At 40.1% G+C, this 17,692-nt stretch overlaps 1 protein-coding gene across 5 annotated transcripts in view; it reads left to right on the forward strand.

Moving 5' to 3' along the window:
• Positions 1–17,692, forward strand: part of JADE3 (jade family PHD finger 3) — a 134,303-nt gene that overhangs the window by 14,903 nt on the left and 101,708 nt on the right. The window contains exon 1 of one of the 5 annotated variants that reach the window (XM_042974267.1): positions 4,657–4,772. The exons of the other annotated variants lie outside the window; for them this stretch is intronic. The gene's annotated coding sequence lies outside the window, so the exon portion shown is untranslated. Of the gene's footprint in view, positions 1–4,656; positions 4,773–17,692 lie in introns of those variants that run through there. 5 annotated transcript variants of the gene reach the window in all.

The raw sequence follows: 17,692 nt of genomic DNA on the forward strand, positions 1-17,692 counted from the left end.
CATTCATTTAGTGCTTGCTGTATACCAAGCCCCAGGATAGGCATTCCTCAAGGGTATAAACCTGAGTACCTCCCCACAAAATAAGAAATTTGGATAATCACTAAATGTTATTTTTATACTTTTTAAAGTTGATACTGACGAGGCATGATTTCTTGGAGCCCCTATGATGTGAGCCGTCTGTGATTTCTCAGGTCCTATCTTAAAACACATCTTTTTACAGGAAACCTCCCCAGTTTTGAGGAGAGAATTGCAAAACTCAGCATGCCTGAGTAAATCTCTCCCTAGAGCACTGTGTCATTAGGAAATGCAACAGAGGCCCCTTTCTTGCATAACTGCTCTATAGTATGGTCTGGCTCAGTCTGAGAAAGCACCAAGGGCAAAGGGGATGTGTTTTCCCCTGGAGAACTCCCTGTCCTGTGAGGTACACACAAAGGCCTACCCATCCACCTACTATACAGTGAATGAAAGCCAGTGTGTGCAAAGAGGAACCCAAATATCCTTTCTTCTCTTGTCTGTTCAGTTGTTTTCTAATGTATTCACATGCCGCGGTCTGTCAACTGAGGACAATTCTTCACCTGCACTTTCAGGGTAGCTAACTGGGTGGAACAAGAAGTTTAGAGCACACACTCTAGGATGTCATCTCTAAACTTCCCTCACTGCCTCCCCTCCCCAAGTATCACCACCATCCAACACTCAGGTTTACCTGGAGCCTTTCCTCGCAATTGGAGCCTCCTTCCCTCTTTGCCCTGCCAATCCTGCCTGGGCCATTTCTTGCATATTCTAGCCCAGCAAGAGACTCCCCCGCGCCTCAAAACCTGCTCATTTGGACGCCATCCTTTACTCCATATTTCCTCATTAAATCATGTCTTGTCTTTTCACTTTGTCACCTGATGCCATGCTTCCTTATTCTGTGACCTATTTCGTATATACGTGACCTGAAAGTTGTACGACTAGACTGCTGTTCCCAGAGTGTAGGAAACCCTCTAATTCTCCATATCCTGTCTCCCACAAATACCTGAAAGAGAATTGCTGCCTGCTATTTAATAAACAAACTAAATATCTGTTCTCATTTTGTGTTTAAAAATTACATGTAACATGTTCTAATGGCCACAGAAGTCCTGTGGACAGTGATAGTTTGGGAAATAAATATGTGTCTTGTGGACTGTCAAAAGAAAACTGGTGCTTTGCCACGCTGCCACTGTGAAAAGTGTGACTAAATAGTCTGCCTGCGCAGAATATGACTCCATAGTATAGACTGCAGTCAAAACTGCAGGCAGCCTTTTTCTGGCCCCATCATGGTTTCTGACCTTCCCCATAGTTCTTTTCCCATTTACATTGTTAAAGAGCACTAGAATTTTTTTTCAAATACAGACGAAGCATTGTTAACAGTTGTATTGTACTTCTCTCTCATGAAACTTGTATCTTATACAGGAGACTGGTGGGGTGTGTGTGTGTGTGTGTGTGTGTGTGTGTGTGTGTAAGAGAGAGAGACAGAGAGACAGAGACAGAGAGACAGAGACAGAGAGAGAGATGAGCCTGAATTTAGCTCTCTGGGATGACCAATTTAAATCCAGGATAAACAATTTTTATACCTCTAAATAAATCTGGAGGTAAAAGCTCCAGTTATGCTCTTTAACCCCTTGAAGAGAATCCATGCAGGCACTTGCCTTTAGGGAAACCATCTCTAGGCTGCTCTCTTGCCATGATCTCTATGCCACTATACTCCAGAGCCAGTTCAACTTCCTTCCAGACTGCTGTCCATGAAGATGCAGGTCCTAAAGGCCTCTTCCCTATACCACCATTCCCACTCCTGCCACGAAGCCGCCACTGACTCCTTGCTGCTCACTGCATGGTGGGTAGCGTCTGTATTCCTGAAAGCCTAGCAGTTAAGGTCTTCCACATCCAATCATAACCTTTCCCACCATCGTTACCTCTTAATTTTTCAAATCCTCGTCTCTACCCATTCCAGCCAAGTATGCATTCACTAGACTCTAAACATACCATGAGTCATCCTGCCACTCCTGTGTGTACTGCCTTTGCCTGAAGTTCTCCACATTCCTCTGGGTTCGTTCCATCCTGTACATTCCTCAGGACCCACTCAGAAGCTTATCTTTTTCATCTCAGTGGTTCCTTCCATCTTTGAAGGTGCACAGGATTTAATGTGCTCAGCACTCATTTTCCCAAACGGGATGGTGTGATAGAATGGTTAATGGCCACAGAGTCCTTTCATTTCTGTATGCATGTATGTATGTATGTGACATTGCAGCCCCTCCCATCAAGGTAGAGTCCGGTTCTCTACTCCCTGAATCTGGGCTGTTCTTGTAACTTGCTTTGGCCAGTAAAATGCCACGTGAGTAGTTCTGTGTGACTTCTGAGCCTAGGTCTCAAGAAGTCTTGTAGCTTCCCCCTTGCTCCCTAGGGACCCTGAAGCAACCTTATGAAGAAGTCCAGCCAGCCTGCTGGAGGAAGAGATGACATGGCAAGAGAGGCCAGGCAGCAGCCACGCATCAGACATGTAGGCAGACATGAGTCCCAGTCACGTCGCCAGATGACTGACCATATGAGGGACCCTAGGAAAGAGTCACAGAAGAACCACCTAGCTGATGCTACTGCAGATTGCTGAGCCACAGCATTGTGAGCACATAAAATGGTTGTTATTTTAAGCCACTATGTTTTGGGATGATTTACTATGCAGCAATAAATAACTGAGGGCATGGTTTGTAGCGTTGTATTCCCAGGGCCTAGAAGACACACCTATGGGAGTTTTCTTGAAGAGATTACTGTGGATCACTGTCATCACGGTGTCACTCCTCTCTCTACTTCATAGACAAATAAGCTTTCAAATCTTCGTGTCTCTCCCTGGTGCTCAAACAGTTCAAAGCTTGGGCTCACCACTGTCTTCGAGAATAACACTTTGCGGTTCTTCTGTACTTCACAGGACCAACATCCCTCTATTTGCTCCCTTCACAGACCCATGGCAGGTCGTACCTCTCAGCTCACTGCTGCCTCTCTTACCGTTCGCCCTTGGTCACTAACACTGTAGGGTCAACCCGTGGACTGCCTGAATGCCATAAAGCTGTTCTCAACCTCGCAGCCTTCCACCATCACTTTGAACGCTCATACCTGATTCACGTGTGCTTATTACTAGGAGAGACCTTAGAGATTGTCTCAGACAGACACCCCTTCAAGTTATGAATGAGGAAAGGAATGCCCAGATAAGAAATAACCATAAAAAATGGCTTCTTGAGTTGGCAGTACCAATACCAGAACCCACATCTCATGCAGATTATTACCCAGTAGATTGCTCATTTGTGCTTGGTTCATGTGTACTTCACTGGTTAGACTGTCGAGTTCTTTGGAGGCAGGCATAATCTTTTACTTCTGCCTTTTCACACTTTCCTGCTATCCCCAAAGCCTGACCAGTGACCACTGGACATACCTGTACTCAATAAGTACTTGTGGATTAATTGACACTTGAAAAGCACTTATGCTTGGAACTCTTCTATATCTTTTTTGTAGGGTTGCCAGTTTTTCGAAAAAAACTACTAAGGTACAGTTGACACACAATGTTATGTTAGTTTCAAGTGTACAACATAGCGATTCAACAATTCTGTGTGTTATTCAGTGCTCACCACGATGTGTGGTCACCGGCTGTTAGCATACAGTGTTATTACAATATTATTGACTATATTCCCTAAGATGCACTTGTCATCTCCGTGACTTATTTATTTTATAACTGGAAATTGTTACCTCTTAATCCCTTTTATCTATTTTACTCATACCCCTACCCACTTCCCCTTTGGCAGCCACTGGTTTGTTCTTTGTATTTAAGACTCGGGGTTGGTTTGTTGTTGTTGTTGTTGTCGTCTCTCTCTTTTGTTTCCTGTTTGCTCATTTGTTTTGTTTCTTAAATTCCACATATGAATGAAATCATATGGCATTTGTCTTTCTCTGACTGACTTAATTTCACTTCACATCATACCCTCTAGGTCCATCCATGTTGTTGCACATGGCAGGATTTCGTCCTTTTTTATGGTTGTGTAATATTCCATTGTATATACCATGTCTTTATCCATTCATCTGTGGATGAACACTTGAGTTGCTTCCATTTCTTGGCCATTGTGAATAATGCTGCTATAAACATAGCATTTATCTTTTTAAAGCAGTGTTTTTGTTTTCTTTGGGTAAATATCCAACAGTGGAATTACTGGATCTTGTGGCATTTCTATTTTTAATTTTTTGAGAGACCCGCATGTTTTCCACAGTGGCTGTACCAATTTACATTTCCACCGGTACTGCGTGTCCTTGTCATTCCCCCACGTCCTTGCCAATGCTTGTTATTTCTTGCCTTTTTGATGCTAGCCATTCTGACTGGGTAAGATGGTATCTCATTGTGGGGAATTGTTCTATATCTTGTTTGTGGTGGTAATTACAAATGTATGCATTTTTCAAAACTCGAATTGTACATCAAGAAGGATAAATTATACTGTGTATAAATTTTTAGAATTAAGGTATAATTCAAGGCAATTATGCTGAAGAAATCCATTTATTTGATAAATGCGGCTAAATGTATAGGTTACGTGTTACCGTGAGAAAAGGAATTTGGCCCTTTGAAAATAAATGTGCACATAATGAGCACTCATGCCAGTTTCCTTCCTCCTTGCACACAAATGCTTCAGGATCATCTGTCAAGACTGCTAAAGAAAGGATACATGCCCGAGGAGATGGCGGGATCTCAGATGACTTCTAAGATCCTGTGATTGGTTTGAAAGGTAAATAAATGATATTTTGGAATGCTTGGGTAAAGCAAAATATATAAGCACCACCATACTATTCCAAAAGCTGGTCCCCTAGAACCTTAATTTTAGTCACAAAGACTTACTCAAATATAAAATAAACTATTAGCCCTCTATTAATAGAAATTATTTAAAACTTAAAAATAATACAAAAAGATGGTCATGCATTCTTTCATTGTTATACTGGAACATTGAGAGGCCCACCCAAGGATTATTTAGTTCTTTGGGGGATTGCATCTTTGTTTGGAAGTGATGCGTTAAAAGATTTTTGTCGGGTAGGAGATGTAAAAATTCTTTTGGGTAGAAGAAATAATCTGAGAGTACAGATGAACTGTCTTGTAGACATTAACCACTTTTCTGTCCAATTTAGCTATCTTACTGTAGCATTTTTTAATTTTAGTACCTCTGTATACCAAATCTCTCAAATATTCTTTGAATTATCCTGGTTCCCTCACAGATAAAGTAGTCTTTGACATGTGTTCACTCTGTGTTTGTAGGAGTCACGTTTTTAATTTTGAAAATTACATTTTTTGACACCCGAAACATCCTACAGCATTGCCTGTGGATCATGCCCCATCCTGTACAAAGTCCCTGAAATCCACTACTGATTGCTGGTTTTAATGCTTTACCAGCACCTTGAAATACCTTAGTGATCATGCTGGTACCTGAAGAGCTCTTCGCAGGAAAAAACACTGGATGCCTCTGCAAAAGACTGCAGAAAGACTTTCTGGAACTACTCTCACAAAATGAGAAACTGATGTTCCTTCCTATCATGTTATTGTTCTATTTATAAGCCAAGAGGATGACATTAAGAACCTTTGTTTTAGGAGATCCAGAGCAAACAGACTCACACTGGGCCCTTCTTTCCTGTCAAACACTATTCCTTATAATCCAGTTTTGCTGGTAATGGCCATAAAATAACTATATTGAAGAAATAAAAATTGATAAACTACCAGCTGCCTCAAAAATCTAATAGCTTTGGCAAAATATACTGCAGCTCGTTCTGATAGAGCCTCCTTTTCTCTAACAGGTTTTATTTTAATACTTTCCTTTTCACACTACTGAATAGCATAATCAAATCAACAATTCTGCAAATGGCCAGTGTGTTTCAGGCACTAGGCACTGTTCAGTCCTGACCACTGCCCCCCGCCCTCTACCCCCCAGGCTCCACTGGTACTCCATGTCAGTCATTGATTTGCAGTTGTCCGGGATGAAAATGGAGAACAGAGTGAGCTCAAGTGGAGGGTTGCAGCCTGCCCTGTTAGCACCCACAGAATCCAACAAAACAGTAGATCGTTTTCACATTAATAAAACCTTAATTGTCTACAAGACCATTGAGTGTTAAATATATACAAATTTGAAACATCATGTGAGACAGGAAGGGCAGGTTAAAACATGGTTCACTAACAAACTGAATCAGCTTGACGACTTTATTGAAAGAGGCATAAGACAAGTATCTTGTAATAAAAACTCCAATTCAGAAATTATCCAGGTATGGTGCCTATTAATACAAAGACCAAAGTGCCAGCTTTCCATGCAGCACAGGGAATCCTCTGCAGAGGAATTCTGAACCAAAATTCTAAAACACCACGGAAGAGGGGGTGGAGTAGGTTAGGGATATGGGACAAGTAGGAGACATTTTTTTCAACCCGTTTTTTTTCCTGGTTATTATTAAAACAAGTTCTCCAATACTTCATTATAAAGTGTTTTTGAAAAAATAATCACTTGGGCCACCTGCTGCCCTGGGGTGTAGTTAGGTGAAGGAACATTGCTCCCACCCTTAAAATCTTAAAAAGCCAGACTGACTTCAAATTCATGACTTTTATAAAACCCATCAGAGGGAAGTATTTTGCTCAAGTATTTGTCGAGAGGATTATTTGTTCAAGTATTTTCCCTATTTTTAAATTTGGTAGTTTGTTTTCTCGCTGTTGAATTGTTTTTTTTTTAACTTATGTATTTTTAAATATTTTTAAGTAATCTCTACACCTAATGTGGGGCTTGAACTCACAACCCTGATATCAAGAGTCGTATACTCTACCATTTGTGCCAGCCAGGCCCCCACGTTTGTTTATTTTAGGTAATCTCTACACCCAGCATGGGGCTTGAACTCATAACCCCTGAGATCAAGAGTCATATGCTCCTCTGACTGAGCCATCCTGGTGCCCCTCTTACTGTTGAGTTTTGAGAGGTTTTTTTTTTTTTTTTCAATATTCTGGTTAAAAATCCTTTGTTGGTTACATAATTTATTAACAAATATTTTCTCTGCATCTTTGGCTTGGCTTTTCATTTTCCTAACAGCGTCATTCACCAATTAAGATTTTAATTTTGATGAAGTCCAATCTATCATTTTTTTCAAAAGGACTCTTATTAATTCTGGGTCATGAAGATTTTCTCCTGTTTCCTTCTTTTTTTTTAATTTTTTTAAATGTTTATTTATTTCTGAGACAGAGAGAAACAGAGCATGAGTCGGGGAGGGGCAGAGAGAGAGGGAGACACAGAATCCGCAGCAGGCTCCTGAGCTGTCAGCACAGAGCCCAATGTGGGGCTCGAACTCACAAACTGAGATCATGACCTGAGCTGAAGTTGGTCGCTCAACTGACTGAGCCACCCAGGCACCCTTCTCCTGTTTTCTTCTAAAAGTTACTTGTAGTTCCATGTTTTACACTTAGGTTTATGCCTGTTTCCAGTTAATCTTTGTATATGATGCAAAGTTTAGATGGAGGTCTCGCTTTTACATATGGATATCTTATTGTTCCAGCACCGTTTGTCCAAAAGACTATTCTTCCTTCTTTAAGTTGTTTTTGCACCTTTGTCAAACATCAGTTGCCTATATTTATGTGGGTCAATATCTGAACTGTTTTGTTCCATTGGTCAGTTTTTATCACTTCACCAATATCACTGTCTTGATTACTGTAGCTTTATAGTAAGCCTTAAAATCAGTTAGTGTGGTTTCTCTATTCTTTTTAAAATTTGTTTTAGCTATTCTAGATCTTTTGCTGTTTTTTTATAAATTTTTTTATAAATTTTAGGATCAACCTGTGTATTTACAAAAAAAAATGCTGCTGGGATTTTTATTGGAATTAGGTTCAGTCTCCTGATGAATCTGATGAATTTGGAGATAACTGACATCTTTAATATGCTGAACATTTCACCATATGAATATAGTATATTTCGCCATTTATTTAGATTTTTGAATTTCTTCTAGTAGTGTTTTGTAGTTTTCAGCATATAGATCCTATACGTGTTTTGTTAGAGATATACCTAAATATTTTATTTCTTTAGAACTATTGTATATAATATATTTTTAAAATATTCAGTTTCTAATTGCTTGTTACCACCACATAGAAATATGATTTATTTTTGTGTTGACCTTATGTCCTCCTCCCTTGCTAACTGGTTGTTAAAGGATTTTTAAAAAATAGATTCTCTGATATATTCTAAGCAAACAATCATGTTGTTTAGGAGTAGGAGTAGTTTCATTTCTTTCTTTCAATCTATATGCCCGTTTTTCTTGAGAGAGAGTGAGCGTGAGTTGAGGGACAGAGGAAGTAGGAGGGAGAGAATCTTAAGCAGGCTCCACACTGAGCACGGAGCCCCACACGGGGCTCAATCTCATGACTGTGAGATCATGACCTGAGGTGAACGCTTAACCAACTGAGCCACCCACGGGCCCCTAGTACATTTTAAAGATTTTAAGTAATCTCTATACCCAACCTGGACTTGAACTCACAACCTCGAGATCAGGAGTTGCCTGCTCCACTGACTGAGCCAGCCAGAAACCCCTGTGTGCCATTTATTTATCTGTTTATTCATCTGTCCATCCGTCCATCTATCCATCCATCTATCTATCCCTTATTGCACAGGCCAGGGCTTCCAGTATGATGTAATAGGAGTGGTGAGATAACACTGTATGTCAGCTATACTCAAAAAAATTTTTTAAATAGGAGTAGTGAAAAAGAACATCTTTTCTCCTGTTTCACCCTCAAGTCTGTCGTCTTTAAGTTTTTTTATTCAGTTGAGGAAGTTCCCTTGTATTCCTAGTTTGCTGAGAGTTTCTATCATGAATGCATGCTGAATTTTGACAGATGCTTTTGTCATCATGAACGGAAATGCTCATGTGGATTTTCTTTTTTACACTTAATATGGTTGATTACATTGATTGGTTTTTAGACATTGAACCTGCCTTGCATTCCTAGGGTAAACTCCACTTGGTTTTAGGGTTTTATATATTGCTGTTAGATTTGCTAATATTTTGCTGGGGATGTTTGCTTCTGTATTCATGAGGAATATTGGTCTATAGCATTCTTTTTTTGTATTGCATTTGTCTGGGTTTGGTATCAGGACTTGATAAAATTTATTGAGAAGGATTCCCTCCTCTCCTGTTGCCTGGGAGAGATCTTGCAGAATTGGTGTTATTTTTTCTTTAAATGTTTGTTGAAATTTGCCAGTGAAACCATCTGGGCCTGAGTATTTCTTCTTAAAAAGATTTTTAGCTGTGAATTTAATTTCCTTAATAGATATTGCATTATTCAGGTTATCTATTTCATCATCAATGAATTTTGGTGGTTTGTGGTTTTTGAGCAATCAGTCCCATTTCATTTAAGTTGTCTAATTTATATGCATAGAATTATTCATCATATCCCCTTATTATCCTTTCAGTGGTTGCAGAGTCTATGGTGATAATTCCCTCTTTCATTCTTCATATGGCTAATTTGAGTGTTCTCTCTTCTTTTCTCTCTCAATCTTGCTAGAGGTTTATCAATTTTATTGATTTTTTTCAAAGAACCAGCTTTTGTTTTCATTGATTTTTCTCTGTTGTTTTTCTGTTTCTCTGTTGTTTTTCAGCTTCATTGATTTCTGCTTTATCCAGATTATTTCCTTGTTCTGACTGCTTTGGATTTATTTTGCTCTTTTTTTAGTTCCCTAAGGTGGAAGTGTAGATTGTTTATTTGAGACCGTTTTTTTTTTCCCTACAAGAGCATTTAATGTTATAAATTTCCCTCTAAGCACTGCTTCAGCTGTAGCCCTCAAATTGGTTTATGTTGTATTTTCATTTTTCTTTAATTCTGAGTATTTTCTAATTTCTCTTGAAAGTTTCTCTTTGAAGGGCACCTGGGTGGTTCAGTCACTTAAGCATCTGACTCTTGATTTCAGCTCAGGTCATGATCACAGAGTCATGGGATCAAGCCCCACATTGGGCTCCATGCTAAGCATGGAGCCTGTTTAGGGTTTGTTCATTCTCTTTCTCTTCCTCTCTCTCTCTCTCTCTCTCTCTCTCTCTCTCTCTCTCTCTCTTTCTTTTTCTTCCCCTCCCCTCCCTCGCTCCCCTCTGCCCCTCTCCCCCACTCATGTGTGCTTTTTCTCCCCCTCTCTAAGATAAAAAAAAATTGTTTTAAAGTTTCTCTTTGATTCATGGATTATTTAGATGTATGCTATCTAACATCCAAGTGTTTGGAACTTTTCCTCTTATCTGTGTGTTGTTGATGTCTATTTTAATTTCTTTATGGCCAGGGAACATATTCTTTATAATTTCAATTCTTTTATATTAGAGGTTTGTTTTATGACCCAGGATATGGTCTGTCTTGTTGAAAGAATATATATTCTGCTGTTGTCAGGTAGAGTGTTCTATATCATGTCAACTAATTCCACTTAGTTGATAATGATGTTCAGTTCTTACATATTCTTGCTGATTTTGTGTCTACTACTTCTGTGTATTAATTAGAGAAGAGTATTGAAGCTTCCAAGTATAACTGGATTTTTCTACTTCTCATTTTTGGTTTGACAGTTTTTGTTTCACATATTTTAAAAGCACCATTGTTAGGTGTGTACAAATTTAGGATTGTTAAGTCTTTTTGGTGAGTTAATAACCTTTTAGCATTATGTCATGTCCCTCTATATCCCACTTTATCTGTTACTATTTCCTTTTTTTCCCCACTTCCCTGCCTTTTTTTGGGTTACTGGAACATTTTTTAGCACCCCATTTTAATTTATTGACTGTGATTTTTGAGTTCATCTCTGCATATTTTTGTGGTTACACTAGGAATTATAATGCATATCTTTGCACAGTCTACATCAATACTTTATCACTTCAAGAGGAATGCAGAAACCTTACATTTACCCAACATCCTTTGTGTTATAGTTGTTTTATATTCCATTTACGCCTATTGAAAATCCCTTCACACGTTATCATTTTTGCTGTCAGCTATGAAACATATTTTCAAGAACCAAGAGAATAGTCTATTATATTTACCCAATTATTTTCTATTTATGTTGCTGTTCCTTTGTCCCTAATGTTCTAAATTTCTGTCTGCTATAATTTTTCAACTGTCTGAAGAACTTCCTATTGCAATTCTTTTAGAGCAGGTTGCTGGCTATCAATTCTCATTTCTGAAGGTATTTTTGCTGGATATAGAATTATGTGTTGATAGTTCCTTTTTCCCCACACCTCAAACATTTTGTTTCCTTCTGACCTTCATGGTTTCTGATGAAAAATCCACTGTAATGTCAAATTTTTGTACTCCAATAAAATGATATGGGAAACAGGCAAAAGAAAAAAAATTAAATTTCCTTACAACTTATAGCCCATTGACAAGTCCTTGAGACAGGCAGAGTGACATTCCTCTAGGAACACAGCTGCTTGAGTGACCCTTTGCTAAGGGCAGAAGGCAATCTTAGCTTAACATTATCCTGATCTCCAGGATCCTGTAAGTCTAAGTTTCCAAGTCCTTTGGAAACTTCCTTTATCTCTAACCTCCCAAATATATGTTAGTAGTCATTCTCCAAGCATATGGCCCGCTGATAAATATCTGAAGGGTCCCATGACTGAAGGTTTAGTAAACTTGCAAAGTAAATGACCTTTTCCTAACAATAGCTAGTCCCCTCAGGGTCCCGTAAACCTTGTTTCCAAAATACCTTGGAGGCTTGTGCTGTCTCTGACCCCCTCCCAACTCAAAAGTATATAATCAGTCACTCCTCACAACCCCAGTGCATCTTTCTGCTCACAGGTCCTATCCCCTTGCTTTAACAAAACCAGCCCCAAAGACTTCTCATGAATTCTTTCTTGGCCATCAGCTCCAAACCCCAACATTTCCACATCATTTGGCACCCAGTGTGGGGTGGACTCTGGACTCTGAGCCTTGGTGCAGACATGGTGAATACTTTTTCTTCTCTTCCTTTATTTTCAATCCAGGGGCTTTTCAAGGAGTATGGTCTTATTGGAACACTTCATGCCAATTGCTCAGGTTGCAATCCTCTAGCCTGTGGCTACTCTATGGGGAGGAGAAAGCGTGCCTTTTGGCTGGAAGTTAGTACCATGGCCAGAATGGTAATAAGACCCAGAAATTTGATGCCCTCTCTTTATTCCTGTCCTTAAAGTTGTCTGGGCATGGGGCAGTCACCTAAGTCATCAGGACAGCTGCCAATCTTAAGTCTCCTGTGTGAGGTTTCTTCCTCATTGGTCTAATGTGATCCCCCTTCACATCTCTGGTCTAGCCACTTCTGGTTGTAGGACCTCTACTCATTACCGGTGGAAACTAGGACCCAGTTGAATTAAAACCCAACTGGGGACCATTTTCTAGAGAAGTTAGCCGTAAAGACTACATGTGTTGAAATGTTGCTTAGACTATGATGGATTTCTCTATCTTTACTGTTTTCTGTCAGTGTCCTCTACTAACTACTTAAATTACAACATTGGGTAATTTCCCCCTTGTAAAACTTTTCTAGTATTGTCCATGGGTTACAAACGGTGGGTTCTTAATGGCAAGGCAAGGGCCAGCCTTCATGGCACAGCTTTCAAGGCAAGGCACGGCACAGTATCTCGGTCCATACGTCAGCACCCATTTTACAGCCTAGAATGTGATGGGGGAATGGGATGTTAGCATCCCTCCTACAGAGTCTTTTAATGATAGGGCGATGATCATAGCGATTTCTTTTGAGGGATGCCTCAGGTCGCTTTGACACCAGGAACCTGTGTCATACCCTGTGTATAGTTACTCCTATAATGTAAGGTTTTTGTCTGGTTGCTTTAAAGATTTTTTCCTTTGTGTTTTTGTTCCGCACTTTGATTTAGATATGTCTGGATATGCATTTCTGTGGGTTTCTCCTGTTTGGGGTTTTTCACTACTCAGGCTATTCAGAGTATCATAAGTAGGCTCTATATTCCAGAATAGACTGGAATAATAATGATAAAACATTTTGAAATATCTTTGCTTCATAGGGACTGCACATAATAGAAATAGAAATATTTGCTATATATCCCAGATAGAAATTAACATTAGTTTAGTAAATTATAGTTATAACTCCTGCTCCCTTTCAGCAATGTGGAAGATTGTTGCAAATGGTCCAGGATGGGGGGAATTGAGCTCCAGAAAGAATGAGTGATTTTTGTAGCTTTACATACCTAATAAACTGCGGGTCTTTAAGTCAGTTTTCCAGTTCTCTTTCCACTATAATATCTTGCTATACACTTACAGAGTTTGCCCCTACTCCCCAAGCTGAAACTTTAGCAGAAGTTTATGGTGAGATGTTGGTTTGAAATGTCTGCTTTTTTTTTTTTTTTAATCAGGGAGTGTGTGAAATTTTAAATTCCTTCTGGGAGGCATCAGGTCTTGGTTTGAGCAGGGATTGGTACATTATAGCCTGCCAGCCAAATCTGGCCTACTACCTATTTTCATACAGCCCACAGACTACAAATGGATTTTTTTTTTCTGTTTTTAAATGGTTGGAAAAAATCAAAAGACGAATATTTCATGATATGTAAAATTTATATGAAGTTCAAATTTCAGTGTCCATAAGTGAAGTTTAACAGTTCGTTTCAGTGCCATAAATGAAGTTTTAAGTTTATCAGAACACAGCCATGTCTATTTGTTTACGTATTGTCTAGTGTCTTTTGTGCTGCGGTGGCAGGATTGAATAATTACGACACAGACCGAATGGCCTGCAAAGCAAAAAATATTTACTCTCTGTCCCTTTACAGAAAAAGTTTGCTATCTCCCGGTTTAGAATAATGTCTAAGTCAGTTGAGTTAGAATGTCAGTGATCTGAGCTGTGAAAAGGGTAGCCAGAATTCAAACTTTGCTCTTTGGATAAGTGTCTTAGGTATAAGTAGAAGTTAAGAGTTACTAAATGAGCATTGCACTTGTCTTTTTAACAGATATTAAGTATTTTTAGTTCTAGAGCAATATTTCACATTGTCTGTACTTTTAAAGTTAGCTCTTCAGGAAATCCTGCCATTTGTGACAACACAGATGAACTGGAGGATATTATGCTAAGTGAAATAAGCCAGACAGAAAAAGGCAAATACTGCATGGTGTCACTTATATATGTGATTTTTTTTTAAGTTAAACTAGAAACAGTAGAATAGTGGTTGCCAAGAACTGAGGAATGGAGGAAATGGGCAGAATTTGGTAAAAGGGTATAAATTTTCAGTTGTAAGATAAATAAACTCTGGGGATCTAATGTACAGCATGGTGACTGTAGTTAACAATACTGCATTACATATTTGAAAGCTGCTAAGAGAGTGGAACTGAAATGTTTTCACCACAAAAAGAAAAAAAAGTATGTGAGGTAATGGATGTGTTAATTTGGTTGGAGCCCTTTCACAATATATATCAAATCATCACATTGCATACTTTAAATATTGCCATTTTATTTGTCAGTTATACTTCTGTAAAGCTGAGGGAAAAAATAAAGGTCAATCAATCAAATTAGGAGAAATTGGAAAAAAATAAAGGGCAATCAGTCAATCAACCAATCAAATCAGGAGAAATTGAGTGGAAGAAAAGCCAGAACTGTTTCTATCTAGTTACTTGAAGATTTAAAAAAATTTTTTTAACATTTATTTATTTTTAAGAGAGAGAGAGACAGAGTACGAGTGGGAGGAGTGGGAGAGGGGCAGAGAGAGAGGGAGACACAGAATCCAAAGCAGGCTTCAGGCTCTGAGCTGTCAGCACAGAGCCGACGTGGCACTCGAACCCACAAACCATGAGATCATGACCTGAGCCAAAGTCAGCACTTAACAGACTGAGCAACCCAGGCTCCTATTTGAAGAAGATTTTCATTTGGAGTCACTTGACACCCAATTGTGAGGGGCTTAGGGAAGTTTTCTTGTGTAGAAGAGATAAAGGCTGTTATTTAAATTTTGTTTTCCTGCTTCTGAGTTGAGCTTTTTACAAGTCTAATTACCTAGTTGACTTTCTGTAGACTTCTTTTGTGAGGCTGTTTTTCTGTGACTAGTGAGAGGAAATGTCTGGTGACTTTTTAAAATATTCATTCATTCATTCATTCATTCATTCATTCATTCATTCAGAGTGAGCCAAGAGCAAGCAAACGAAGGAGGGGCAGAGAGAGGAGGAGAGAGAAAATCCCTAGCAGGCTCCGCACTGTCAACACAGAGCCCGGCATAGGGCTTGATCTTCTGAACTGTGAGACCATTATCTGAGCAGAGATCAAAGTTGAACACTTAACTGACTGAACCACCCAGGTGCCCCATGTCTAGTCACTTTTAAATGTGGGGGGGGGGGTGCCTGGGTGGCTCAGTCGGTTAAGCGTCCAACTTCAGCTCAGGTCATGATCTCGTGGTTGGTGAGTTCGAGCCCTGAGTCAGACTCTGTGCTGATGCCTCAGAGCCTGGAGCCTGCTTCGGATTCTGTGTCTCCCTCTCTCTCTCTGCCCCTCCCCTGCTCATGCTCTGTCTCTCTCTCTCTCTCTCTAAAAAATAAATAAATGTTAAAAAAAATTTAATGTAGAGGAAATCCCAGCTCTGACCAGGAGCAGAGCCTGCCCTTGCCCCTCACCCCTACCCTATACATTTTTTAATGTTTATTTATTTTTGAGGGAGAGACAGAGTGCAAGCAGGGGAGGGGCAGAGAGAGGCAGACACAGAATCCGAAGCAGGCGCCAGGCTCCGAGCTGTCAGCACAGAGCCCGACATGTTGCTTGACTCACGAACCGAACCGTGAGATCATGACCTGAGCTGAATTTGGATGCTTACCCCACTGAGCCACCCAGGCGCCCTTCACCCCTACCCTATAGTTGGCCTTTCCTCTCACCTGCGTATCTGCCTTGCCAGCTGGCATCAGAAGTCTATTGAGATGTCCATGGCCTATTTCTTCCACCCTCTTCCCTCCATCTCAAGGACCAGATGAGCCACATTTGTACTGTGCATGCACTTAAAGATGTCTTTAGGCCCAAGTTAACTTTTGTTGCCCTTTGAAATTTAAGCTTCTTAAGTGAGTTGCCTATCACAGAGTTCCTAGAAACAACTAATTTTAAATGTACTATTCACGTTGATTTTTAGGGTAAAAACATTATTCTCTTGATTTGGAAATCTACCTTTTAGGTGACAGGAAAATAAACATCTCTTTGTGCTGTGCATGTATATGTATTCTGTATGTATGTGTGTGTGTGTTCTATAACTATATTCACTCTTGGATCTATTACCACCATGAAATATAGCTGTCCTAAATACTATGGGCCATACCATCCTGGAGGTGAAACCAGAGTCTGGATAATAGTCACTCCATAGACTTTTGCTAGCTCTCTTACGGTTTTTCAGCTTCCAGGGCAGTCTTCAGATACAGCTAGCTTATCCTGGAGGTATCTGCTGTGTTTTCCTGACTGGGTATTCTAGAGCTCCAAGTGTCATCTGCCTCCTTCTCGCACATTTGGTGACCTCTGGGTCAGGATCCTTGCTGGGCTGCTAGTGCTTTCAGTCCCTTGAGGCTGTTCTCATGTGTTTGCACAGCCCCCAGTGTTGCTACTACAACAATGCCTGATTCTGCCCATGTGGGTGACCCACTCATCCAGTACTCACTGGATGAGTTAAGGGCACTGATGTCTGTGCTGAGGCTCTTGACTCTCTTGTCCTCCTGCTATAGCTAGAGCTTCCGGGCCTGTAGGGGTTGCAGGTCAGCTTGTTTAGGTTTCTTTGGAAAGCCCGTCTCTGACTGGGATTCTTAATCAAGTCCTTGAAAGCTGAGCTTTTAGATAAACCTGAGTTACATGCTTCACAGCCATTTTCTGAATTGTTACTCCCTCATACTTTGGGGGACCACGAGGTCAGGTTGGTGAGCTATTGTCTTCTCCCAGGACTACCTTCTTTACTAGGAGTGTCCTTGTCCCCTCAAGAACCTAGATTCCTGGTAAGATAGGCTGCTCCTAGGCATGTCCTGACAGGCGAGAATCCCACTGGTACGTTAATCAGCTGCTCAAGTGGGGCCCCTCTGTGGGTTTATGTGTCTGTGTTGATAATATATGTCCTCTGGTGCATACATTTCTATTCCTCTGTCTCCTTGAGATGTTTAAAGCTGGTCAGCTGCTGTAGGAAGCCCAGAGCTTAATTTCTACCTTTCCCTAAACTATGCCAGCTCCTATATTCATCTGAGATATTGGCATTAGTTTGGTTGTCTTCCTGCCCACGTATTCTGCCAGGTACTACCTCTGCCCACTTCAGGCCTAAGTGGTTGACCTACCTATCCAGTGTTAGTACTTCATAGAAGTTAACTTTTGTTCTTCTCAAATCTTCATCTACTTTTGTATCCTATTCCAAGGATTATTATCCTCCTTTTTCTAGTTTCTGGAGGTAGCAGCTTAGATTACTGATTTGAGGCTTTCATCTCTTCTTTTTTTTAAATCAGTAACTTTAATGTGTATCTATTTTTGAGAGAGAGAGAGACAGACAGACAGACAGAGAATCCCAAGCAGGCTCCACGCCATCAGCACAGAGCTGGACGTGGGGCTTGAACTCACAAAGTGTGAGATCATCACCTGAACTGAAATCAAGAATTGGACCGACTGAGCTGCCCAGACGCCCCAAGACTTTCTTCTTTTCTAACGTAAGCATTTAGTGCCATATATTTGCCTCTCAGTACTGCTTTACCTGTGCCTCACAAATTTGG

The sequence above is a fragment of the Panthera tigris genome, chromosome X (genome assembly GCF_018350195.1).
Source record: "Panthera tigris isolate Pti1 chromosome X, P.tigris_Pti1_mat1.1, whole genome shotgun sequence".
Classification (NCBI taxonomy): domain Eukaryota; kingdom Metazoa; phylum Chordata; class Mammalia; order Carnivora; family Felidae; genus Panthera; species Panthera tigris.